This window comes from Salmo trutta, chromosome 25 (assembly GCF_901001165.1).
Source record: "Salmo trutta chromosome 25, fSalTru1.1, whole genome shotgun sequence".
Taxonomy (NCBI): Eukaryota; Metazoa; Chordata; class Actinopteri; order Salmoniformes; family Salmonidae; genus Salmo; species Salmo trutta.
This window is the reverse complement of record NC_042981.1, coordinates 9144656-9169683: the sequence shown is the minus strand read 5'-3', so window position 1 is coordinate 9169683 and position 25028 is coordinate 9144656. Positions and strand designations below refer to the sequence as shown.

The 25028-nt window shown below is 45.1% G+C and overlaps 1 protein-coding gene across 2 annotated transcripts in view; it reads left to right on the top strand.

The window, feature by feature from the left end:
- Nucleotides 1–25028, top strand: part of LOC115161953 (forkhead box protein N3-like) — a 187894-nt gene that overhangs the window by 39462 nt on the left and 123404 nt on the right. The window contains exon 1 of one of the 2 annotated variants that reach the window (XM_029712808.1): nucleotides 23651–23886. The exons of the other annotated variant lie outside the window; for it this stretch is intronic. The gene's annotated coding sequence lies outside the window, so the exon portion shown is untranslated. Of the gene's footprint in view, nucleotides 1–23650; nucleotides 23887–25028 lie in introns of those variants that run through there. 2 annotated transcript variants of the gene reach the window in all.

Sequence of the window (25028 nt, the reverse complement as noted above, 5' to 3'; positions counted from 1 at the left end):
TACTACTCTCCCTCTTTTTCCTTGCTTTTTGTCTGTCCTGTGTGTGTGTGTGTGAGAGAGAGAGAGAGAGAGAGAGAGACAGGTACCAAGTAACGTCTCCTTCTCCATCTCAACTACCTAGCTAGCAGAATTGCTAAAAACAGCTTGTCACTTCCGGGGTTAATCTCCGGTTGCAGCCGCAATTCTAATTGCAGTCTCAATTGTTGCATATCACATTATTCCTAAGAACCTGAGGTTTAAATGTATTAAAGTTTATTTTAGTTTCACGAAACTGAGAGAGCAAGACAGAGAGCGCAGTGAGAGAGAGAACATCTCTACTGTAGCCATACAGAACATAATGCCCCACTCTCTCCCTCAGTTAGCTAACGGTGGCTAGCTAAACAGCTTGTTAGCCACCTACTCCCTGTTAATCTACGATCGCTTCAACAATTCAGCATGAAATCTTGATAGCAGCATAGAAACATCTTCCCAAGAATGATCTGTGTAGTGTGTTTCATATGACTAAACAGTGTAGATGAAAGCTTGCTTACCTTCTCACTCAGGCGATTTTTGAGCTTTCTCCACTAAACTCCTTCCAGATGTTAGTCAACTTGTATACTTCGAAGTTGGTACTCAAATATTTTGATTGGACAAGATAACACCTCCCGAAATGGACGAATGTGAAAGCAGTATTTTCAGGAGAGCGAGAAGAGTGGTTGTCAGAAGTGCCATACCACTCTACCCCCACTGATTGGAGGGAACTCCCTGATATAAGAGAGACATGCTCACAAACAGTTTATCACACAACATTGACATTTATACTCGTTATTTAATAAACAGCAGAATCCAAACAGTAGAATTCTCGCTCAGTGTCCAGATTTTGCCATCTACCGATAGCATTAAGTTGGCAATGCAGGGTTAGAGGATATCCTTTGTTTTAGTGGGCTGATATATGGTTAGGGGTTCTCTCTCTCTCTCTCTCTCTCTCTCTACACCCCTTTCTCTCCCTGTATGCCGCTCCTCTCTCTCTACACCCCTTTCTCTCCCTCTATGCCTTTCCTCTCTCTCTCTTTGTCTCTTTGTCTCTCTGTCTCTCTGTCTCTCTGTCTCTCTGTCTCTCTGTCTCTCTGTCTCTCTCTCTCTCTCTCTCTCTCTCTACCTCTCTCTCTCTCTCTCTCTCTCTCTCTCTCTCTCTCTCTCTCTACATCTCTCTCTCTCTCTCTCTACATCTCTCTCTCTCTCTCTCTCTACCTCTCTCTCTCTCTCTCTCTCTCTCTCTCTACCTCTCTCTCTCTCTCTCTTTCGCCTCCCTCTATGCCTCTCCTCTCCTGTCTACCTCTGGACCTGTATAGTTCACATTTCCGTAGCACCGACTAGGCAAGGCTAGGCTGTCCTATAGATATCTAGCATGCTGACTGAGGCTAATGTGATTTGAGATGTAATCATGTTTGCAAGGGACCTGATTAGTGACTGAGTGTTTTTGCAGGCTAATGGAGACCCACTCTGTGTCTGTCATTGTCTGACATAGATACATTGTCATCTGACAAGATTAACCACTGATGGGCGCTCTGTGATTTACTGTGGTTGTAACTGGCTGCAGAGAGACAGAGAGAGCGGGAGAGAGAGCGAGAGAGAGCTGCCAATCTCATACAGGTGTATCATTTTTTTTTCACTCGGAAGGAAGCTGGAAGGAAGCTGCCATCCGGATTCTTTTGTAACACGCTTTATTCCAGATAAAAATACCTTTCCAACATTGCTGTCGTGCAGTGTATGGTTTCTAATCTATTGTGATGAGTGAAAAGGCTCTATTTAGTATCTCTATGTGTGGTGGGAGGTTTGTAATGAGTGGTATCAGATTATCAGGCCAACATTACAGCTGGGGGGTAATCAGGCACGTGCACACAAAGGGCTGTAGGGGTGTCTGAGCATCTGCCCTTTGTCCTTCTATCATTAAAATACCCTTTCAGATTGTCACGCAATTTTTGTATTACTACATTTCTATTTTAGTTTTAGTCTGTTGTCTCTTCTGTTCTGTAAAGAATTATTGCTCGTCAAACTAGCACATTTTCTCATTTTTTGAATCTCGGAAACAAATTTCTCCTCATTAGGTGAGTGAGCACTGCACCTGGCCTCCGTCTGCTGAACAAGCAGACAGAAGCTACCGACGTGCACAGACCTTTCAGGGAGCAGGTGCACCAAATTAATCACAAAATTCTTGAAATTCATAACATACTAACTGCCTCTGTAGCGAACATTGTTAAAAATGTTTTTTAGCATAGGCCTATTTATTTCTGCAACACACTCACTCATCACAAAAAGCTAGTTACAGTGCCTCATCAAGACATGATTGACATTGTCTCTGTACCGGTACCCTCTGTATATAGCCGCGCGATTATTATTTACTGCTGCTCTTCAATTATTTGTTATTCTTATCTCTTACTTTTTTTTATTGTATTTTTTAGGTATTTTCTTAAAACTGCATTGTTGGTAAAGGGCTTTTAAGTAAGCATTTCACTGTAAAGGTCTACACCTGTTGTATTCGGCGCGTGTAACAAATAACATTTGATTTGATTTTGATTGACATCGTGATTATTGATGTTTGGGATTGATGTAAATCTCCCTAGTTAGCTACCTCAATCATTTTTTTATTGATTGTGATTTATCTTCAATGCTCTACGATAATAACTTAATAATATAGTCTAATATTCATCATCTTCTAACTCATGAAATATGGCTGGCTGGCTAGTGGCTTGTGTGGATATTTTAGTATTATGGTGGCTGGCTAGTGGCTTGTGTGGATATTTTAGTATTATGGTGGCTGGCTAGTGGCTTGTGTGGATATTTTGGTGGCTGGCTAGTGGCTTGTGTGGATATTTTGGTGGCTGGCTAGTGGCTTGTGTGGATATTTTGGTGGCTGGCTAGTGGCTTGTGTGGATATTTTAGTATTATGGTGGCTGGCTAGTGGCTTGTGTGGTTATTTTAGTATTATGGTGGCTGGCTAGTGGCTTGTGTGGATTTTTATATGGTGGTTGGCTAGAGTATAGACTACCAGTGTTCAGGGATTCATTTTGGAGGTGCCGGAACAAAAATGGAGTGCGAGAGGGGGGTGACCCGGGGAGTTTTGAGGTACCGGAAAGCATGAGGAACACAACTTCAACCTTTATAATAAAGCACTGCATGAATATCATTGCATTTGTGAAGTGTCAAAGAGCAGTAGAGTTGAGGTGCTTATAGAAGTTGCACACATGTTAATTCTTTTTGAAGCCCTAGGGTCTAGGAAAAAATTCTACATAATTTACATGACTGGAGACGTTGCAAGGGGAACAACCAGTTCAGGTCTCAGAGCAAGTGACGTCACTGATTGATAAAAATAGGATATTGATCCTCTGTGAGGTATGGTATATTTCTGAATGATTTATTTCTGATCAGACAGCAGTAATTCTAGAACTTTGGCAAATGTATTTCAATTTCTCAAGCTATGCCACGTCCACAGAGGTTAGTTTCTATAAAGCAGCGCAAAGAATTTAGTTTGAGTCCTCAGGCAAGGATGCTGAAGCGCCACCAGCTCCCTGTAAAGAAATACATTACGAAGTGCTGCTCCACGAAGGCTACCAGCCAACCAGACTGAATATTTATGATGATGTAAATCAAGGGTCAATCAAATGGTATGCTGCTGTGGTGTGGCAGTACTGTTGACGTTTAAACTAGGTAGCTTGCTACACACACTTGACCGGAGAACGCATCTCGCCATTCATGCTTGGATAATGGCACGCGCAATCTCTGTACAGGTCAGACCGGGGGGTGGGGGGGGCAAAACCGGGTGCACGTGAGTGCTGTACAGGCAGAGCAAGGGGTGACGGGTGGCGAACTTGACGATGTCACAACAACTTGGGGGCAGTAGGTTCAGAAGAACAACGATGACAAATGTATACAAAAATATATATATATATATATATATATATACCACCACCCAGAAGGACACTTGGCAAGTGGGAGAGCAAAAGGACAGGTGCTAGGACAGGTAGACCCTATCTGTGCATGTACCCACCTAGCGGTAGTATTAGTAGTGGTAGACTGGCTACTCGCTGAGTTGTATGCTTGTCTCTCACGGTCAGTGACAGGGAAGGGTTCATTTCTGCATTTTTTAAGATGTTAGCAACAGAACAAACTCCAACCACAGGTAAAGAGTAATTCAATTGTTACAACAGCATAGCTAACAGTTTGCTAGCTAACTAGTTAGCTTATTCACATTATCTCAATCCGCTATGATCAGCTGATAGCCCTCCTCTATGTCCCCCTTTCTATGAGCACTATGGATACTGTAGTGTTTTTGCAGAAATAAAAGGCTTCAGGAGCAGTAGAGAATTATGAACGTAAGCAATTTGGGTTAAATTGTGAGCACCTGCCTCTCCAAATGTCTGTGCACGACCCTGCAGTAATGTCTCTCTCTCTCTCACTCACTCACTCACTCACTCACTCACTCACTCACTCACTCACTCACTCACTCACTCTCACACACACACACACACACACACACACACACACAAACTAATGGTCGGGATTCTGACATTTTCAGAGCGTGTGTGTGTGTTTGTTATTAACCTCTGTGGTGATTGGCTGAGAGGGAGAGGGAGAGGGAGGGAGAGAATGCTTTGATAACTCAATACTGCTCCGATGCTGAAATTCTCTCGCCTGCTGACTCAAGCAACCCCTCCTTTCTCCCCAGCCTCCCTACCTCCCTCCCTCTCCTCACGCTGCCCCTACCTCCCTGGACACCGATACAGAAATACAAACAAGATGCCTGTTCTGCAAGTTTAGTTTGTCCACTATGAATAATTGTTGATGTTGCTGCTGAGTAATTTCAAGAGAGCGCTGCTCCAGAGGCCTGTGCTATTGCTTTTAGATTAGGAATGTTCTTTCCAGTTGTCTACACAGAAAAAATATGATGTGAGATGTGTGTGTGTGTGTGTGTGTATGGATACTGTAATTACAGGTAGTTAGAAATTTGAGACTGTCAACAGCTGTCCGTCCTCACCAGAACATGTAAGCGGAGCAGAGCTGGAGCGGAGCCCAATTTGACTGGAGCATGGAGCGAGATTCCCAAAGGCTGGAGCTTATTTCACTCCAGTACCGCTCCAGTAGCGCTCACTTCACGAGCTCAGGTCATGCCCGGCCCAGCATGCATCTGTAGCCTACTTGTGTGCTGCTAATAGCCCCTTTCTTTAGCTACCTTCATGGAGTTTGCTAAATATTTTCATAAAGAAACTGATAAAACACACAGGTGCTAAATTAAGGTGACATACAAAGATGAGGACCAAGAGCAAGAGAGGAAGTGTGGTGATGTAATGTCCACAACTAAAGAATCATTGTGGAATCTGAAAAGACATCCTGAAAGCGTGATGGTGTACTACGTGCACATGCTGACAGAGAGGAACGAGGTGGGTTAGATAACTAAGTGTGTCATTGTAACAAAGTGTTTATAAACAAAAAATCTGATCTCTTAAAAGTTTTCTACAGTTTCGTTCTATTATCTATACAATATACTATCATTGATTTTGGCACAATAGGCCTGCCATATTACACATTTCTAGGAGCTTTCCCTTAGGTCTACCTGTAATTTAAAAAAAAAAACGGTCAAAGCGTATATATGCGCAATTTATAGACTATAATGGTTTACTACAACAAAATGTTGTTTAAAGGCTGAGCGCTTAAAGTTCCTGCCAGCACAGTGTGTCACAGTTTACTGTATACGCTGTTTAGTTGGACATTAGCCTACCCTGATGATGAGCGCTTCTTACAGTCCCCTTTTCAAGTTTTTTATTTAAATAGTTTTCATTCAAATCATATGGTTTGGATAAAATACTTTAAAACCAAATGTTAGGTCCAGGTAGTCACACAAATAAATGGGTGTTGGTTAATTAAATGGTGATTTGAATAAATGGAGCAAATTTGGAGCATTTATTTCACCAGAGCGGTTGGAAACGACTGCTCAACTCTGCTTACATACTCCGGTCCTCCCGCCTCTTACATACTCCGGTCCTCCCGCCTCTTCCTGTCTCGTCTCCACTCCTTGTTTATCTGGCACTTGGTGACAGCAGATGTGATGTGTTTGTGGCGTGTGTGTGTGTGTGAGTTTGTGTATATCTGGGCAGAGGCGTCTGAGTAAAGTACACACACCTGTCCTCTTCACCTCTCATCCCTTCTTTCCTTAATCTCCTCATCTCCTCTCCTTCCCCAATCTGAGCAGATAATACACTGTAATTAAAGCCACAATGTCTAATCAACGCTGGGCTAACTCCTGAGCCCTCACATCATTACACCATACACATCATCACCCCGTGCCCTCCTCACAATCAGCATCATCAACATGCGCCTCTGCCATCCCTTACACTAATCCCTATACAGCCATTGTCCCCCTGTCCTCAAGTGCACAGTGGGTGGTGAGAGCTGTGTGTATATGTGTGTTTTACAGCATTGAAAGATGGCATTGATTATAGGAAGCACAAACACATACTCTGTATCTCTCTCTCTCTCTCTCTCTCTCCCAGTGGACCCTTCACTTCAAACACACCAAAGACAAAACAGCAGCTCACTCAGTATCTCATTCAGGCTGTGCTCAAATGAAAGATAGAGCCATGAACGAAGTGAGGGATCTCTCTCATCCACTCCTAGTCGAGGACTGTGCTCTCTCTCTGTTTGGTATTAAAGTACTTTGCTGTAACTTGTGTCTTGAGGTTATGAATGGACTGTATCAATGTCTTGTAGGTTGATTGAATAGACTCCGGTAGCTAAAGAATTGACTGTGTCATGTAATATGTCCTGTTATGAATTGTTTTTGTACGCAGTGTCTTAGAGTTACAGGTAATGCCTTGAGGTTATACATTGACTGAGCACTCTTAGAAGTAAAAGTGCCTTGGAAGAACCTTTTCGGGTTCTAAAAATTGCCATACCAGTGGAACCTTTCCAGTTCTTAAAGGTTCCTCGAGGAACCCCTGTGTAAAGGTTCCTCGAGGAACCCCTGTGTAAAGGGTCTTCGAGGAACCCCCGTGTAAAGGGTCTTTGAGGAACCCCCGTGTAAAGGGTCTTCGAGGAACCCCTGTGTAAAGGGTCTTTGAGGAACCCCTGTGTAAAGGGTCTTTGAGGAACCCCTGTGTAAAGGGTCTTCGAGGAACCCCTGTGTAAAGGTTCAAACCTGAACCTTTTTGTGATGGAAGGGGGTTAAAAAAAATGGTTTACCTTTTTTAATCATATATTGTAGAGGTGGCAACCTATCAGAAGATTGGAGGTATGGCTTTTCAGGTATTTTTGGCCACACATTGAGTAAATGTCATTCTTCTCCATCATGTTGTAAATTGTAATTGTTCTTGAATAATTATGCATAAAATATATTCTAATATAATATTGATAATATTAACGTTGCTTATTACATATAGTAATAAAGTGTTAACTATTCCAACTTTGGGATTTGCATAGGCTCTTGAGGAACTCATTCACCTCTGTTAGCGTCATTGAAGCTACAAAATTGTCATTAAAATGTGATGAACATAATACAGCATAGATTAACAGGAATTAAATTCACTCTGAGGGGTGGCCAAAAATGATCTATCTGAAAGGCATGCCCCATCTAAGCCTCCAGTCCAGGTTCCTCCAGGAACCCTTTGCTACATTAAAACAGTTGACGTGACCGTGTGCCAATCTAATTAACATAATCATAAAATCCCCAGCAAAATCTGTCTGTTTAAACTGGAGAGATCTGTTTGTCTGTATGGGCCATGTCTCAATCCTTTGGATCTGTCGGCCTTCCTCATATACGGTGGTTAAATATGTGTAAATATTCAATGAACAAAAATATAAACGCATCATATAAAATACTGGTACCATGTTTCATGAGCTGAAATAAAACAAATCCCAGAAATGTTCCAGAAAAACACAAAGCATATTTCTCTCAAATGTTGTGCACAAATTTGTTTACCTCCCTGTTAGTGAGCATTTCTCCTTTGTCAAGATAGTCCATCCACCTGACAGGTGATCCAACTGATTAAATAAAAGACCACTCTAAAATGTGTAGTTTTGTCACAAAAACTACACATTTTAGTGGTTGGGTGTTAGGAGAGAAAGCACATGTGCCCACTTTCACAAACACTGTGGAATCATTGTGGAATCTGAAAAGACATGCTGACAGAGAGGAACGAGGTGGGTTAGGTAACTAAGTGTGTCTTGTAACAAAGTGTTTATAAACAAAAAATCTGATCTCTTAAAAGTTTTCTACAGTTTCGTTCTATTATCTATACAATATACTATCATTGATTTTGGCACATTTAAAAAACTTTTAAGAGATCAGATTTTTGATTTATAAACACTTTTTTTGTATAGTGTTCTCTTTGTTTGAATTAAATGTCAAGATGAACACTAACTCCACTGCAGGTCTTCTTCCGACGACAGCCCTTACAGAATTACCCACCAAAAACGGACCAAGCAGCAGAGGAAGGAGAGGCACCAGGAGAAGGACTCATGGACTTTGGAGAAAATGGAGAGGATCGTTCAGGATTCCTGGAGATGGGAGGAATTACTGGGCTCAAGCTGGGGAGGCGCTGGTATGAGGAAAGGGAGCGCAGCAGACACGAGAGGCAGCCCCCAAAAAATGTTTTGGGGGGGCACACGGGGAGATTGGCGGAGTTAGGCGGTAGACCTGAGCCAACTCCCCGTGCTAACCGGAAGCAACGTGGTACTGGTAAGACACCGTGTTATGCTGCGGAGCGCGCGGTGTCCCCAGTGCGCGTTCAAAGCCCGGTGCGCTACATACCAGCCCCCCACAAGTGCCATGCGAGTGCAGGCATCGAGCCAGGGCAGATGGTGCCAGCTCAGCACGTCTGATCTCCAGTGCGCCTCCTCGGTCCAGGTTATCCTGCGCCGGCGTTGCGCACTGTGTCTCCAGAGCGCTGGGAGGGTCCAGTTCGCCCAATGCCTGCTCTCCGCCCGTGCCGGGCCAAAGTGGGCATTCAGCCTGGAGTGTGGGTAAAGAGCGTTCGTACCAGAACTCCAGTGCTCCCCCACAGTCCGGTTTATCCTGTGCCTCTTCCTCGGTCCAGGCCTCCAGTGGGTCTCCCCATCCTGGTCTGTTCTGTGCCTCCTCCTAGGTCCAGGCCTCCAGTGGGTCTCCCCATCCTGGTCCGTCCTGTGCCTCTTCCTAGGACTAGGCCACCAGTGGGTCTCCCCATCCTGGTCCATCCTGTGCCACCTCCCAGGACTAGGCCTCCAGTGGGTCTCGCCAGTCCGGAGCCGCCAGAGCTGCCCGCCAGTCTGGAGCCGCCAGAGCTGCCCGCCAATTAGGAGCCGCCAGAGCTGCCCGCCAGTCAGGAGTCGCCAGAGCCGCCCGCCAGTCAGGAGTCGCCAGAGCCGCCCGCCAGTCAGGAGTCGCCAGAGCCGCCCGCCAGTCAGGAGTCGCCAGAGCCGCCCGCCAGTCAGGAGTCGCCAGAGCCGCCCGCCTGTCCGGAGTCGCCAGAGCCGCCCGCCTGTCCGGAGTCGCCAGAGCCGCCCGCCTGTCCGGAGTCGCCAGAGCCGCCCGCCTGTCCGGAGTCGCCAGAGCCGCCCGCCTGTCCGGAGTCGCCAGAGCCGCCCGCCTGTCCGGAGTCGCCAGAGCCGCCCGCCTGTCCGGAGTCGCCAGAGCCGCCCGCCTGTCCGGAGCCGCCAGAGCCGCCCGCCTGTCCGGAGCCGCCAGAGCCGCCCGCCTGTCCGGAGCCGCCAGAGCCGCCCACCTGTCCGGAGCCGCCAGAGCCGCCCGGTGAGTCCTGTGCCTACGCCTAGGGCCAGGCCTCTAACATGTCTCCTCAGCTTGGTGAATTCTGGGTCAGTGCCGCCGGAGCCGCCAGGGACGCCCGCCAACCGGGCGCAGCCAGGGACGCCCGCCAGCCGGGCGCAGTCATCGCCGCCCGCCAGCCGGGCGCAGCAATTGCCGCTCGCCAGCCAGGCGCAACCATCACCGCCCGCCAGCCGGGCGCAGTCAGGGTCGCCCACCAGACCTTCGGCGCGGCCAGGTGCGCCACCTAAGAGGGCGACGCCGAGGGTGGAGCAGAGGCCACGTCCCGCACCTGAGCCGCCGCCGTAAGAAGGCCCACCCAGACCCTCCCCTTCAGTGTTAGGTTTTGTGGCCGGAGCCCACACCTTGGGGCCATAGAGAGGGGTTTTTTGTTCTTTATTTTGGTTAGGCCAGGGTGTTACATTGGGTGGGCGTTCTATGTTCTTTTTCTAGGTTTTTGTATTTCTGTGTTTTGGGCCGTGTGTGGCTCCCAATCAGGAACAGCTGAAGTTCGTTGTTGTTGATTGGGAGTCACACATAAGGAGCATGTTTTTCCTTTGGGTTTTGTGGGTAATTGTTTCTGTTCAGTGTGTTTCCTGTCAGTACTGTTTGGCTGTCGGTTTTCCTGTTTTTTTTGTATAGTGTTCTCTTTGTTTGAATTAAATGTCAAGATGAACACTAACTCCGCTGCACCTTGGTCTTCTTCCGACGACAGCCCTTACAAAGCCGTGTTTCGTTAAAGCCTGTGTAAAGTTCATTTGTTTCAATGTACCAGTAGGCACCTGCAGCTTATAGACATGTGCGGCTTATTTATGTTCAAAATAATACTTTTTTTTTAATTCAGTGGGTGCGGCTTATATTCAGGTGCGCTCAATAGTCCGGAAATTACGGTAGTTAAATAAATAAAGGTCAAATAAATAAATAAAAAATAACATAAAACACAAGGCCAAATATACACTGGAGTTGTACCAGGAAGACAGTGAATGAGTGGCCGAGTTACAGTTTTGACTTAAATCTATTTCAAAATCTATGGCAAGACCTGAAAATGGTTGTCTAGCAATGATCAACAACCAATTTGACAGTGTGAAGAATTTTGATAAGAATAATGGGCAAATGTTGCACAATCCAGGTGTGGAAAGCTCTTAGAGACTTCCCCAGAAAAACGACTTCTGTTTGTTTTTCACGGCTAAGCATGTGACATCATCACAGGGGTCTTTTACAGATAGTTTCTGTGGTGTGTGTGTGTGTCAGGCCGCCATGCACCAATCAAACGAGTCGACGGTCAGACATGTGACACCTTTTTAAAGAACAGTTATTGTAACGCGTACACACATACACACATACCGGGTTCTGCTTTAAAAGAGAGTTGTGTGGAGCGGACACACATACACACATACCGGGTTCTGCTTTAAAAGAGAGTCGTGTGGAGCATGTGAACAAGCTTTGTCACAATTTAAAGACTAATTTAAACAGTCTTTTTGTAGGCTAATACTGTAACTTCTAACTTCACACGAGTTCAACGTTTAGGGCAGTGGCGGTCGGTGCCCTTTAAAATGAGGGAGGGTGATTTATTTGTTCTTATGAGCATGGCCTTACTTCTATTACAGCATATTGGATGACTGTCATTCATACTCCATTCACCCAGTTCAATGTGACATCGATAGGTTTAGGCTACTACATGATACTCTAATGTTCCCTATACCCATCATGAGGTTGATACAATCTAGCCTACAATTTAAAGTTTACAACGTAGATCGAGAGACACATTAGAGTAATCAAGATGACAGACAGTGAAACATTCAATACTGCCTTGCACACTCTTGCCTGCATCTAGCGGATGTGGGGTGTGATCGTTAGTCCAAACAGTTGCAAAACATAACGTTTTTAAACTGAAACAAGAGTTTCTATTGGACAAATTCAGGTAGGTCCATCCCTGTTTTGTTCCATTTAAAAAAACATTTTGCAACAAAATTGGCATAATGAATACACCCCTGATCACCTGCACAAACAATTGACTTTCATAGCAGCCATATAAACAGCATCATCACATCTACTCACTTTCCTCCTCTCACTTGTGGACTTCAGTGCACATCACAACTGCTGTCTGTGACCAGGCAACAAAAAAAACTCTCCAAACGAAACCTTCAAACCATAACCACTACACACAGCCTACATCGTTTTCACCATATTAGCTAACATCATAGTCAACAAGTGATTGCCTATGTCAAATCGGAGGGCCTGTTGTCCGGACCTTTGGCAGTGTCTATGGGGTGCCACAGAGTTCAATTCTCGGGCCGACTCTCTTCTCTGTATACATCAATGATGTCGCTCTCGCTGCTGGTGATTATTTGATTCACCTCTACGCAGACGACACCATTTTGTATACCTCTGGCCCTTCGTTGGACACCGTGTTAACTAACCTCCAGATGAGCTTCAATGTCATACAACTCTCCTTCCGTGGCCTCCAACTGCTCTTAAATGCAAGTAAAACTAAATGCATGCTCTTCAGCCAATCACTGCTCGCACCTGCCCGCCCGTCCAGCATCACTACTCTGGACGGTTCTGACTTAGAATATGTGGACAACTACAAATACCTAGGTGTCTGGTTAGACTGTAAACTCTCCTTCCAGACTCACATTAAACATCTCCAATCCAAAATTAAATCTAGAATTGGCTTCCTATTTCGCAACAAAGCATCCGTCACTCATACTGCCAAACACACCCTCGTAAAACTGACCACCCTACCGATCCTCGACTTTGGCGATGTCATTTACAAAATAGCCTCCAACACTCTACTCAACAAATTGGATGCAGTCTATCACAGTGCCATCCGTTTTGTCACCAAAGCCCCATATACTACCCACCACTGCGACCTGTATGCTCTCATTGGCTGTGCTCTCATTGGCTGTGTTGTAACTCTGTGTTGTTGTATGTGTCGAACTGCTTTGCTTTATCTTGGCCAGGTCGCAGTTGCAAATGAGAACTTGTTCTCAACTAGCCTACCTGGTTAAATAAAGGTGAAAAAAAACAGCTACTATAACTAACACCAATTCATGTGTACAATCACGCTGTAGTTTGCAGCAAGCTGTTTAGCAGTTACACCAGCTGGCCCCGGTGGCAATAAATTAATAAAACCAAAACTTTACCGTGAATTGGAAGAGTTGGAGAGTTGGATGGCCTTAGCTTGCTAGCTAACATAAATATAATTCCTCTCTGTTTGAGTCAGATTGTCGGGTATGCTAAATTAGCTGCATTAGCTAGAGTACGTGAAACTGAAACTGAAAAAAAAATTGATCTCTAAATGTTGCTTCTCCTTTGTTCAAAACAGTTCAACTATTGTCTTTCTCTCTTTGAGTCCACTACTCATGTCACGTCCTGACCAGTTAAAGGGGTTGTTTGTAATTGTAGTTTGGTCAGGGATTTGTGGGTAGTTGTTCCATGTTTAAGCTGTGTGCCTTACAGGACTGTTTTTCGTCGTTGTTTTTGTTCAAGTGTTTTGTTTTGTTTCTTTAATAAATAAGAAGAACACATTCCAGCTGCGTCTTTTTCCCATCCTTACGACGAACGTGACAGAACTACCCACCACCAACGGACCAAGCAGCGGGCCCAGGAGGAGCAAGGATCCTGGGCCAGGGAAAGAAGACTCACCACATGTTATACACTGCAGTGCTAGCTAGCTGTAGCTTATGCATTCAGTACTAGATTCATTCTCTGATAATTTTTGTATATATCTTTTTTTCACCTTTATTTAACCAGGTAGGCTAGTTTAGAGCAAGTTCTCATTTACAACTGTGACCTGGCCAAGATAAAGCAAAGCAGTGTGACACAGACAACAACACAGAGCTACACATGGAATAACATGGAATAAACAATAAACAAGCCAATAACCAATAAACAAGTCAATGACACAGTAGAAAAAAAAGAAAGTCTATATACAGTGTGTGCAAAAGGCATGAGGAGGTAGGCAATAAATAGGCCTTTGATTGGGTGGACAACATGTCAGTCCATGCTGCAAGAGCTCTGATAGGCTGGAGGACGTCCTCCAGAAGTTGTCATAATTCAATGTCAATGTACTCAGAGGAGGATGGAAACTAGCTGTCCTCCGGCTACACCATGGTGCTACCCCAGAGAGTGTTGTTGAAGCTACTGTAGACCTTCATTGCAAAACAGTGTGTTTCAATCAATTATTTGGTGATGTGAATATTCAATATTTAGAAGAGTTTCATCTAAGAAGGATAACTTTTTTTAATGTTTCACTTTAAAAAAAAATGAAATTCACTGAATAGGATGGTCCTCCCCTTCCTGCTCTGAGGAGCCTCCACTGACTCACACACACTGGCTCCACCCTGCCCACTCCTCTGTCAGGTAAAAACCAGGGCAGATGAGTCAATGCTTGTCTGATATTGACGCAAGTTTCACAGTGTGTGTTTTTGTTTTTACTCAGTCACACTGCTGTGAGGTCACAGGGTGTTTTGATGAGCTTGTTGTGTATTTAAGCTTGAGAGCTGATTTCACAGCAGTAGAGAGGACAGTTTGAAAGAAAAATGACAAACTCATGCCCAGGAAGGGATTGTTTCAGCCTGACATTTTGGATGATTTTTAAATGTCAGTCTTGGATGATCTCTTAACGTTTTGAAGAATCTACATGTCATGTGTGTGTGGTGTGTGTGTGTGTGTGTGTGTGTGTGGTGTGTGTGTGTGTGTGTGTGTGTGTGTGTGTGTGTGTGTGTGTGTGTGTGTCAGTCAGCGGTGGAGGTCGTAGAGTTTGTTTTATGTCAGACACATCTATGTTTAGCAGTTTTTGTAATAACTGTTTGGAGCTAACAACACATTGTTCTGGTGTGTGTTTTCGACTGTCAAAAGGAAAACCGAAAGGCTTACACATGGTTGTTCTTGTCTATGCTTGAATACATTAAAGGGAAATATCGAGCTGTTATGAGCTGGAGGCCTATTTCAAATCAAATAAAATAAAATTGCATTGGTCACATACACATGGTTAGCAGATGTTATTGCGATTGTAGCTAAATGCTTATGCTTCTAGATCCTACAGTGCAGAAGTATCTAGCAGGCAATATCTAACAATTCCACAACAAAACCTAATATCTAACAAATTCCACAACAAAACCTAATGCACACAATCTAGTAAAAGAATGGGAGATCATTAATCATTAATATCATTCTTGGGTGGCAGGTAGCCTAGTGGTTAGAGCGTTGGACTAGTAACCGAAAGGTTGCAAGATTGAATCCCCGAGCTGACAAGGTAAAAATCTGTCATTCTGCCCCTGAACAAGTGTAAAGAGGTGCGTAACTGGTGGCAGGGAAGTCAGACGCAGGAGAGCAGGACTAGGTAGTAGCCGGAGCAGTTTAATATAAAAACCAACATCATAAAATACATCAGAATATGGGTACAAAAAATCTGACGCGCACCAGTAAACAAGTGCACAAGCACTTACAATAAACAATCCCACACAAAGACATGGGGGGGAACAGAGGGTTAAATACACAACAAATAATGAGGGAAATGGAAACCAGGTGTGAAGGAAAACAAGACAAAACAAATGGAAAATGAAAAGTGGATCAATGATGACTAGAAGACCGGTGACGCCGACCACCGAATGCAGCCCGAACAAGGAGAGGAAACGACTTCGGTGGAAGTCGTGACAACAAGGCAGTTAACCCACTGTTCCTAGGCCGTCATTGAAAATAAGAATTTGTTCTTAACTGACTTGCCTAGTTAAATAAAGGTTAAAAAATGTTTTTTAAAAAATACAAAAATAATGGATATTTAGTAGGATTTCATAGTCGTATTTACTAATTCTCGTGAAGAGGGATTCAAACCTCCAACTGTCACAGGTGTTGTTAAGGACACACCAAGGCGCAGTGGGTATAGTGCTCATTCTTACTTGTTTATTTAAAGAGAACACTTAAACAAAGAAAAAACAAACGACAGCAAACAGTTCCGTAAGGTTCACAGACTATAACGGAAAATAACCACCCACAAAACCCAAAGGAAAACAGGCTGCCTAAGTATGGCTTCCAATCAGAGACAACGAAAGACACCTGCCTCTGATTGGAAACCACACTCGGCCAAACCTGGAAAACGAAAGATAGAAAATGAAAACTAGAACCAAAATCCCCTAGACCAAAAAAAAAAAAAAACACACAAAACAAACACCCCCTGCCACGCCCTGACCATACTACAATTACAAATGACACCTTTACTGGTCAGGACGTGACAGTACCCCCCCCCCCCCCCCCCCCCCCCCCCCAAAGGTGCATACCCCGACTGCACCTCCAAAACAAACAAAAAAACACAAAACCAACCGCAAACCTAAAGGGAGGGAAGGGAGGGTGGCCACCGTCAACGACGGTTCCTGTACTACACCCCCCCTTCGCCAATCCTCCCACTATGGAGGTGGCTCTGGCTCTGGGCGTAGCTCTCGTTCAGACGACTCTGGGCTGAGAGGCGTCACTGGAGGCCCCGGGCTGAGAGGCGTCGCTGGAGGTCCCGGGCTGAGAGACATCGCTGGAGGCCCCGGGCTGAGAGGCGTCGCTGGAGGCCCCGCGCTAAGGAGTGTCGCTGGAGGCTCCTGACTGCGGAGCGTCGCTGGAGGCTCCGGGCTGAGGAGCGCCGCTGGAGGCTCCGGGCTGAGGAGCATCACTGGAGGCTCCTGACTGGGGAGCGGCGCTGGAGGCTCCTGACTGGGGAGCGTCGCTGGAGGCTCCGGGCTGAGGAGCGTCGCTGGAGGCTCCGGGCTGAGGAGCGTCACTGGAGGCTCCTGCGTGGAGCTGGGACCGGTCTCCTCGGACTGGGAAGACTTACAGGAGACTGGGTGCGCAGAGCAGGCATGAGGCACCTGGGCCGTGGATGCGCACCGGAGGTCTGGAGCTCAGGGCTGGCACACTCCGTCCTGGCTGGATGGTCCCTGTAGCCCGGCACGGGCGGAGCGCTGGCACAGGGCAAGCTGGGCGGTGCTGGGGGATGAGGGCTGCCGTGCGTAGAGCAGGTGCAGGATAAGCTGGGCCGAGGAGACGCACTGGTGGCCAGATGCGCTGAGCAGGCACACTCCTTCCTGGCTGAGTGCCAACTCTAGCACGGCAACGCTGCGGCGCCCGTACCGACCGCACCGGACTGTGCGTGCGGATGGGCGAGATAGTGCTCATCGCCCCGTAATGCATCGCTCGCCACTCTGCACGCCTGCTCAGTTGTGCCCTCTCTGCCAGTACTTCCTTCCAGAATCTCGTGTCAAGCTCGGCGCTCGACTACTTTCTTGGCTCCGGTTTGCTCCACGGCTCCCTCCGGGTTTCCGGGTCAGGGTTTCCCCCTGACCTAGCAACACTCCCCTTATGCCCCCCCCCCCCCCAAAAAAAAAAATGTTTTGGGGCTGCCTCTCGAACCTCCTGAATAGGAGGATACAACACCTCGTACCTTCGTCGTTCCCTCTTCGCCTCCTCCAGCTCCACCTTCGGGCGCTGGTACTCCCCAGCCTGGCTCCATGGACCCTTGCCATCGAGGATCTCCTCCCACGTCCATGACTCCAAATACTTCTCCTGCTGCTCCCTCTTCCGCTGCTTGGTGGGTGGTTCTGTCATAGGCGTCGTTAAGGACAGACCAAGGCGCAGCGGGTATAGTGCTCATTCTTACTTGTTTATTTAAAGAGAACACTTAAACAAAGAAAAAACAAACGACAGCAAACAGTTCCGTAAGGTTCACAGACTATAACGGAAAATAACCACCCACAAAACCCAAAGGAAAACAGGCTGCCTAAGTATGGCTTCCAATCAGAGACAACGAAAGACACCTGCCTCTGATTGGAAACCACACTCGGCCAAACCTGGAAAACGAAAGATAGAAAATGAAAACTACAACCAAAATCCCCTAGACCAAAAACCCCCCAAAACACACAAAACAAACACCCCCTGCCACGCCCTGACCATACTACATTTACAAATGACCCCTTTACTGGTCAGGACGTGACACCAACAAGTTCCAGAAATGTACGCAGATTGACATATTTTGGGATTAATTATTAGTTAGGGTTTAAGCCTAAAGTAATACAGTGTCATAAAACACTGGTTTCCAATGTGGTTCTCGGTGTGTGCATGTATGTGTATGTGTATGTGTGTACAGTGCAAGTATTCAGACCCCTTCCCTTTTTCCACATTTTGTTACGTTATAGCATTGTTTTAAAATGGATTAAATTAAACATTTTCCTCATCAATCTGCACACAATACCACATAATGACAAAGCAAAAACAGGTTTTTAGAATTTTTTGCAAATATAATAAAAATATAAAATATAAATACCTTATTTACATAAGTATTCAGACCCTTTGAGACTCAAAATTGAGCTTGGGTTTTGTTTTATTTTAACAAGGCAAGTCAGTTAAGAACAAATTCTTATTTACAATGACGGTCTACCCCGGCCAAACCCTCTCCTAACCTGGACAACGCTGGGCCAGTTGTGCACCGCCCTATGAGACTTCCGATCACGGCCGGTTGTGATACAGCCCGGGATCAATCCAGGTAGTGACACTTCTAGCACTGCGATGCAGTGCCTTAGACAGCTGTGCCACTCGGGAGCTCAGGTGCATCCTGTTTCCATTGATCATCCTTGAGATGTTTCTACAACTTGATTGGAGTCCACCTGTGGCAAATTCAATTGATTGGACATGATTTGGAAATGCACACACCTGTCTATATAAGGTCCCACAGTTGACAGTGCATCTCAAAGCAAAAACCAAGCCATGAGGCTGAAGGAAATGTCCGTAGAGCTTCGAGATATGACTGTGTCGAGGCACAGATCTGAGGAAGGGTACCAAAACATGTCTGCAGCATTGAAGGTCCCCCAGAACACAGTGGCCTCCATCATTCTTAAATTGATCAAGTTTGGAACCACGAAGACTCTTCCTAGAGATGGCTGCCCGGCCAAACTGACCAATCAGGGGAGAAGGGCCTTGGTCAGGGAGGTGACCAAGAACCTGATGGTTACTCTAACAGAGCTCTAGAGTTCATCTGTGGAGATGGGAGAACCTTCCACAACGATCTCTGCAGCACTCCTCCAATCAGGCCTTTATGGTAGACTGGCCAGACGGAAGCCACTCATCAGTAAAAGGCACATGACATCCCACTTGGAGTTTGCCAAAAGGCACCTAAAGGACTCTCAGACCATGAGAAACAAGATTCTCTGGTCTGATGAATCCAAGATTGAACTCTTTGGACTGAATGCCAAGCGTCACGTCTGGAGGAAACCTGGCGCCATTCCTACGGTGAGGCATGGCAGCATCATGCTGTGGGAATGTTTTTCAGCGGCAGGGACTGGGAGACCTGGGAAAGATGCTTGATGAAAACCTGCTCCAGAGCACTCAGGACCTCAGCCTGGGGCGAAGGTTCACCTTCCAACAGGACAACAACCCTAAGCACACAGCCAAGACAATAAAGGAATGGCTTCGGGACAAGTCTCCTAATGTCCTTAAGTGGCCTAGCCTGAGCCTGATCTAATATCTCTGGAGAGACCTGAAAACAGCTGTGCAGTGACACTCCCCCTCCAATCTGACAGACCTTGAGAGAATCTGCAGAGAAGAATGGGAGAAACTCCTCAAATACAGGTGTGCCAAGTTTGTAGCTTCATACCCAAGAAGACTTCAGGCTGTAATCGCTGCCAAAGGTGCTTCAATAAAGTATTGAGTAAAGGGTCTGAATACTTATATAAATGTTATATTTCAATTCTTTCTTTTTAATACATTTGCAACAATTTCAAAAAAACTGTTTTGATTTGTTATTATGGGGTATTGTGTGTAGATTGATGAGGGGAAAAAACGATTTAATACATTTTAGAATGAGGCTGTAAGATAGAAAATATTTTCTTTCTGAACGCACCGTATGTGTGTGCTACAAATAAAAGTGTATGTGTAGTTCTGAAGTACTATCAGTAGCCGGGTTGAGTATTTATTTACTGCTGGCTGTGTAGTTCTGAAGTACTATCAGTAGCCAAGTTGAGTATTTATTTACTGCTGGCTGTGTAGTTCTGAAGTACTATCAGTAGCCGGGTTGAGTATTTATTTACTGCTGGCTGTGTAGTTCTGAAGTACTATCAGTAGCCGGGTTGAGTATTTATTTACTACTGGCTGTGTAGTTCTGAAGTACTATCAGTAGCCGGGTTGAGTATTATTTACTGCTGGCTGTGTAGTTCTGAAGTACTATCAGTAGCCGGGTTGAGTATTTATTTACCGCTGGCTGTGTAGTTCTGAAGTACTATCTGTAGTCGGGTTGAGTATTTATTTACCACTGGCTGTGTAGTTCTGAAGTACTATCAGTAGCCGGGTTGAGTATTTATTTACTACTGGCTGTGTAGTTCTGAAGTACTATCAGTAGCCGGGTTGAGTATTTATTTACAACTGGCTGTGTAGTTCTGAAGTACTATCAGTAGCCGGGTTGAGTATTTATTTACTACTGGCTGTGTAGTTCTGAAGTACTATCAGTAGCCGGGTTGAGTATTTATTTACTGCTGGCTGTGTAGTTCTGAAGTACTATCAGTAGCCGGGTTGAGTATTTATTTACTGCTGGCTGTGTAGTTCTGAAGTACTATCTGTAGTCGGGTTGAGTATTTATTTACTACTAGTCTGTGTAGTTCTGAAGTACTATCAGTAGCCGAGTTGTGCATTTATTTGCTACTGGTATGAATAGCCCCCCCCGTCACACTTATTATGAGCCATGTGGTTGGTGGAGTGTGTGTGTGTCGAGGTGACAGTTTGGCGGTTGTTTGGGGGTATGAGAGGGAAGGCTTCGTCTATTCAGAGGGGATTGGTCCTTTGTATTGGCTAGGGGCCCAAGCCTGCTAGAGAGAGATCCACCATATTCAGAAAGACACAATATACAGTGCCTTTGGAAAGTATTCAGACCCATTGAATTTTTTCAACATTTTGTTACGTTACAGCCTTATTCTAAAATGGATTAAATAAAAAAAATGTCCTCAGCAATCTACACACAATACCTCATAGTGACAAAGCAAAAAATAGGTTTTTAGAAATTGTTACTAATTTATTAAAAATAAAAAACACAAACACCTTATTTACATAAGTATTCAAACCCTGACTCGAAATTGAGCTCAGGTGCATCCTGTTTCCATTGATCATCCTTGAGATGTTTCTAGAACTTGATTGGAGTCCACCTGTGGTAAATTGAATTGATTGGACATGATCTGGAAAGGCCCTCACCTGTCTATATAAGGTCCCACTGTTGACAGCGCATGTCAGAGCAAAAACCAAGCCATGAGGTCAAAGGGATTGTCTGTAGAGCTCCGAGACAGGATTGTGTCGAGGCACAGATCTGCAGTTTTGAAGGTCCCCAAGAACATAGTGGCCTCAATCATTATTAAATGGAAGAAGTTTGGAACCAGTTTGGAACCGCTTTTCCTAGAGCTAGCCGCCCGGCCAAACTGAGCAAATTTGGGGAGAAGGACCTTGCTCAGGGAGGTGAACAATAACCAAATGGTCACTCTGACAGAGCTCCAGATTTTCTCTGTTGAGATGGGACAACCTTCCACAATGATCTCTGCAGCAGTCCACCAATCAGGCCTTTATGGTAGAGTTGCCAGAAGAACTCCTCAGTAAAAGGCACATGACAGCCCGCTTGGAGTTTGCCATAAAGCACCCTCAGACCATGAGAAAAATGCCAAGATCACTCTGGAAACCTGGCCTATCCTATGATGAGCATGGTGGTGGCACATAGGAAAGAGAGAGAGATAGAGAGGAGAGGAAGAAGAGAGATACAGAGAGATACAGATAGAGCATACGAGAGACGAAGAGAGAAGAGAGAGGAACGAGCGTGAGAGAGATGAGCAGAGAGAGCGAAAGAAATCGAGAGAGAGAGCGAGAGAATAGAGAGTGAGAGAGTGTGGAGAGGAGGAGTGAAGAAGATGAGAGATCGAGAGGAGAGTGGAGGATAGGTGGAGAGAGCGAGCGAGAGAACGAGCAAAGGAGAGAGAAAGAGAGAGAGATTGAGAGGAGAGCGGCGAGAGAGAAGAAGACGAGAGGAGAGAGAGAGAGAGAGAGAGAGTAGTGGAGAGCGAGAGAGAGAAAGAGAACAGAGAGACAAAGAGAGAGAGAGGCGAGACTAGGGAGAGAAAGAGAACGAGAAGAAGAGAGGAGAGAGAAGAGAGAGAGAGAAAGCGAGAGGAGAGGAGAGAGAGCGAGCGAGAGAGAAAGAATAACGAGAGAGAAAGGAGAAGAAAGAAAGAGAAAGAAAGCGAGAGAAGAAAGAGAGAGAGAAAAGAACGAGAAGAAAGAGAGAGAGAAGAGAGCGGCGACAAGAAAAAGGGAGAGAAGAGAGTGGAGAGAAGAGAGAGAGAGAGCGATCGAGAGAAAAGACGAGAGAGACGAAGAGAGAGAGGAGAGAGATGAGAGAGACAGGTAGTGGAGAGTGATGAGAGATGAGTGAGAGCGGCGAGAGATAGAGGAGAAAAAGAGAGTAGAAGAGAGAAGGAGAGAAATAGATAGAGAGAGAAGAGAAGAGAGAGAGAGAAGAAGGAGAGACAAGAGAGAGAAGAATCAGCGAGAGAGAAAGAGATATTGAGAGAGAGAGAGATAGCGGAAAGAGAGAGAAGATGAGAGAAAATAGAAGAGATGAGTGATTGAGGGAAAGAAACAAGGAGAGAGAGAGCGAGCGGAGCGAAGAGAGAGAACGAGAGAGAAAGAAGAGAGAGAGAAGAAGACAGAGAGCGAGAAGAGAGAGCGACGAGAGAACAGAGAGAAAAGAGATGAAGAGAAAAGAAGAGAAAGCAAGAGAGTAAAGAGAGAGCGCGGGAGAGAAGAGAACGAGAGAGAAGAGAGAGAGAAGAGAGAGAGAGAGAAGAGAGAGAAGATATAATAAAAAGATCGAGAGATAGAGAAGAAGAGAGAGAGGAGAGAAAATAGCGTAGAGAGAGCGAGCGAGAACTAGAAAAGAGAGAGCAGGAAAGAGAGAGAGAGAGAGAGAGAGAGAGAGAGAGATAGAGAGAAAAAGATAGAGAGAGAAGAGAGAGAGAGAAAGATATGAGAGAGAATCGAGAGAGTGAGAGATGAAGAGCGCGAGAGAAAAAGAACGAGAGAGAGAGAGAGAGAGAGAGAGAGAGAGGTAATGTATTATAGTTTGCTCTCCCTTTAATGTTATTTTTTTATGAGCTGAAAATTAGTGACACTTATTTATTAATTGTACAGTTAGAGGTGTGTGTGTGTTTGTGTTTGACTAAATAAGATGAGTTGATTAGGAATGCTCTAATGACATCCTGCCTTGTTAATTTTTTATTTGACTTAACCTTTATATAACTAGGAAAGTCAGCTAAGAACAAATTCTTATTAACAATGATGGCCTACCAAAAGGCAAAAGCCTTCCTGCGGGGGTTGGGGGCTGGGATTAAAAATAAATAAATAAATAAAAATATAGGACAAAACACACATCATGACAAGAGAGACACCACAACAATACATACAGTGAGAGACTGATTGAACGTGCCACCTGTAATTACTGATGTATTACATGAGGTGTTTTCTGTGGCAAAAAAAACTACTGAAAGGTTCCATCTCCATTTGCAATTGTTCATTAAAATGATCCATGGCATGACAGCGATCGACTCACACCAGTTACACGGTCTCCGCATCCACTTCTCTCCAAAAAAAATGTTGATGTCTTTGGACAGCTGCTATTTGGGCCCTGAAACACACCCGAGTTTATTATGTTTAAATCTTTACTTTTGGGCTCAACACCACCACCACGCTATGTGTGTGTGTGTGTGTGTCAGCCGCCAGCTTTGGGCCGAGGTCATGTGCCCTTCTCAATTGCTGACGAGAGAGTCCGTTTTACCCTCCTCTCTCACATTCGCTCTCTCTCACACACACATTCTACATTGGGGACTGGGAAGAGCTTAAATAACCGGAGTCCTGGCAATGCGCCGATGAGGACTATGATTTATGACCGCACTTGGTTCGCTTTCCCCGGACTTTCTCTCTATAAACCTCGGTGTTTAATTAGGGTTGAGGAATACAATGGAATATTTTAAAGGAATTAACGCAGGAGCGGTTATTCCAAAGACGTGTTCTATTTGTACCTCCTGATTCAAAGGCTAGATCGTCAGGTAAGGAGAGAAAACAGAGTTCGGGAATCCACGTCGGAATATCTGACATTCGTTCGTATCTGACATTCGAGTAGATGAGTTAATATTTTACTGATCAATAGGTTATATATCCATATCGCTTTGCTTGTGCTTGAAGCCTTGACATGTGACATTCCATTCACATTCGGAGGCTACATTTGACAAAATATAAAAAATCGAATATACTTTTATTTGCAAACGAATATGATTTTAGATGTACTATTTCCAGCCTATTAATATATGGTAGGCTATGCTATAAAGTGGTAATATGTATAGGTTAGGTTGCAGACATTAGGAAAACATGATCGTTTTCCCAAAGTTTTTGTTGACCTTCTGTTATTCTGTAACGTTATAGGCTACTGTTCAGAACGGTGCTTTGAGCATCTGTTATTCATGCACTAGGGAACAGTAGGCTGTTGGCTCGGGTACCACGATTGGCATTTTACTTTTAACTTAAGATATCTGCAGTCAAAGTTTACATTCATAGTTGAATGCATGCAGTAGCATAGTCCTGGTAATATAGCCTTGCTTACACGAAGATAAGAATTGAATGGACTGGCAAAATATTTTATTCTGTGAGCTTGTCATGTTTGGCTACTGGTTGTCTTTCCCACAGTTTCCTACTGTATCTACAACCAGCAGCCTATTATACTGTAATACTGAACTTGCACGATGGAACGATGAAGCAGAGTCCTGCATTTAGATGGATAAAATACTTGCTGTGTAATTGCTATGAACTAAACTATTACATCATTGACCAGGGGCTTCCGAAAAGCGCAGCGTTCTAAGGCTAGAGGTGTCACTTCTTTTAATTTAACTAGGCAAGTCAGTTATTAAGAACAAATTCTTATTTACAATGATAGCCTACCCAGGTCCAATTGTGCGCTGCCCTATGGGACTCCGAATCACCACCGGATGTGAGCCAGCCTGGATGGAGATGCAGTGTCTTAGACCACTGCGCCACTCAGGCGCTCACAACAGCCCCTGGTTTGATTCCAGGCTGTATCACAACAAGCCGTGATTGGGAGTCTCATAGGGTGGTGCACAGTTGGCCCAGTGTCATCCAGGTTAGGATTTGGCTGGGGTAGGCTGTCATTGTAAATAACTATTTGTTCTTAACTGAC